This window comes from Lipotes vexillifer, unplaced genomic scaffold (genome assembly GCF_000442215.2).
Source record: "Lipotes vexillifer unplaced genomic scaffold, Lipotes_vexillifer_v1.1 scaffold478, whole genome shotgun sequence".
NCBI lineage: Eukaryota > Metazoa > Chordata > Mammalia > Artiodactyla > Lipotidae > Lipotes > Lipotes vexillifer.
The window spans coordinates 469,975-472,724 of record NW_006779682.1 but is presented as its reverse complement, the minus strand read 5'-3'; the positions used below and the strand labels follow the sequence as shown (position 1 = coordinate 472,724).

At 49.1% G+C, this 2,750-nt stretch overlaps 1 protein-coding gene across 1 annotated transcript in view; it reads right to left on the bottom strand.

The window, feature by feature from the left end:
- C2CD2 (C2 calcium dependent domain containing 2) overlaps nt 1-2,750 on the bottom strand; it is a 59,553-nt gene that overhangs the window by 33,847 nt on the left and 22,956 nt on the right. The window lies entirely within an intron of this gene.

Here is a 2,750-nt window from a genome sequence, read left to right as displayed (position 1 = left end):
CGGGTTCGTGCCCCGGGCTGGGAAGATCCCACGTGCCGCAGAGCGGCTGGGCCCGTGAGCCATGGCCGCTGAGCCTGCGCATCCAGAGCAACGGGAGAGGCCACAACAGTGAGAGGCCCGCATACCGCAAAAAAAAAAAAAAAAAAAAGTTGTAAAATGAGCTCATTTAAAGACCTACAAGACAAAATAATTACATCAGGAATAAACCTGACCATATTCCTGACATAAATCACAAAGCATTTTAGAGGGATGAGTGTGAACGCTGCTACCGCATAGAGAAATATCGCGTTTCTGTCACAGAGTCCTCCTACAGGAGCAGACCTTCCAGAACGTGGGGTCGGCCACCCTCCTGGCAAAGACGCCAAGCAAGCCCAGTGTGGGATGACCAGAAGGCCAGGTGCCAGGTGTGCAAAGGCAGAGGGGGAGGAAGGACAGTGGGAGAGGATGGAGGGGGTCCAGCAGGCAGCCCGTGCGTCTGGCCAAAGCCGGGTCGGCAGAGGATGAGGGTACGGTGGGATGGATCCCACATTCCCCAGGAAACTGCTGACCCCATATTGGATGGTGTCACTTGGGAAGGAAGGAAAAATTCTTTTAATTCTCTGGTGGATTTAGAACCTAAAATACCAAGTAGGAAGACTGTCAAAACAGTTACTTTGTCAGGGTAACTGCTACGTCACAAAGTTCAGACTAAAAACATGTCCCCCTGCTGATCCCTGGCTAACCCTCGCCGTTCGGGGCCCACTTGCCCCTCCAACAAGAACCCGACCTGTACCATACCAGGCCCCCCAGCAAGGGGCCCATTTCCAGTGTCCACTATAAATGCTCTTGACAGAGCAGGGTTAGAAAAAGAAAATCTTGCCTTTTCCAAATACTGGCAGAAAACCGCACAACCCTTATTTTCATCCATTCTTGTCAAGTCCCTCTCAGGGGACTGATTTATGTGGATTAGTTCTATATCTTCCTCATGTTATTGCATCGCCAGAGCTCATCAAAGAGTGGCACAAAAAAATGTTTATATAAGAAACGTCATCTATTCATTTTAAAAATAAATGCTCTATAAACAATCCTTTTAGAAGGAACCTGTTTTTGTTTTTGGCCGAGCCACGTGGCATGGGGGATCTTAGTTCCCCAACCAGAGATAGAACCTGGGCCTCTTGCATTGGGAGCGCGGAGTCTTAACCACTGGACCACCAGGGAAGTCCCAGAAGGAATGTATTTTCATGCCGGATGAGTTACACACACAAGTGGCATGACACGGAGAAAATTCTCTGTTCTTTGCCTCAATAGCCGAGGCTGTTTTACTGCTTAAAATTAAAAACCAGACAGTGATTGGTTGACTTCTTTGGAAACGTCTACACTAAGCTAATTAGAATGTTACTGAGAACACTGACAGCTTCATTAGCGCCCTGACTCAAGAAAGAGTTTGGTTTCCGTTTGTACCCAGTTCTACAAAAAGCTACCCCACTGCTCCATTCCTGATACACAGATAGCCCAAGCACCCGGTTAAAAGCAAATAAACAAATAATCCAACAAAGATTTTAAAAGACTTTAAAACTTCTAGAATGCAAGCCTCCAAAGGTCACAATTACCATTCAAGTCACATCAGGAAAGTAAGTGCAGTCACTAAAAATGGGACATATAAAGGTCTGAATGCCCTTTCACAGAGCCCCCCCCCCCGGAGGGTCTTCCCTGGCCCTATGGCTTCCTGACCCTCTAAATAACACCTGACATATAGACCAACCATTTCTTGGCCTCTCTTTAGTATATTCAGCTGGAAAAACTAATTGAATCAACAATCTGATCAGTTTTGATATGGCCAAACAAAATGCCACCACTGTTCCTATGGGTCCAGCTGGAGGGATATGACCATTAGGCCAAATCCGTGTCCAGGGTCAGGCTCTGCCCCTGCCTCTCTGAGAGTAATAATGTCCCATTTGCCAAATGGATGAGAACAAAATGGAAAGGAGGCTTTAAAAATAAGTAATCTTCTTTTAGTGCATTAAGGTGTCATCCACAACGGGGATTAAATTCTCTCACCCAGGCAGACAGCGGCGAGGCCGTCCGCACCCCCAAGGGGTCCCCTCTTTGAGCAGCAGAAGGCGGAATCACCTGAGGCCACAGGTCAAGCAGACCCTTCCAGCTAGTGCCAGAGTGTCCAGGGTTGACTTCCACCTACATATGCACGAGCGGGTAGAGACCCTGATCTTGACCCTAGAGTCTCCCTGCCCCAAACACAGTCGTGTTCATGAGGCTCCCTTCTGAAGTTTACAAGTCAGCTCCTTGGAGCATCCCAATTATACAGGGCTGTTTAAATATGGCTGTCAAACCTTTCATGTGTGGGCCTCCCCCTGAAGCAGTCTGATATCGGTACTGGATTTTTAAAGTTAAACTGAAGCAATATCTAGCTTCTGTGGTGGAGGCCCTGAAGCCAAGATCTGGACACACAGAAGCGAGTTCCCTTGAAAGCAGCCAGCCACAAATCCACCTGCTTTATTCTTGAGATTTTTTTCCCCAAAGCAAGCAAAGAAATCCTCGATTACACAAACCATTTCAAAAATCACACAACAGGGGCTTCCCTGGTGGCACAGTGGTTGAGAGTCCGCCTGCCGATGCGGGGGACACGGGTTCGTGCCCCGGTCCGGGAAGATCCCACATGCCGCGGAGCGGCTGGGCCCGTGAGCCGTGGCCGCTGAGCCTGCGCGTCCGGAGCCTGTGCTCCGCAACGGGAGAGGCCGCAACAGTGAGAGGCC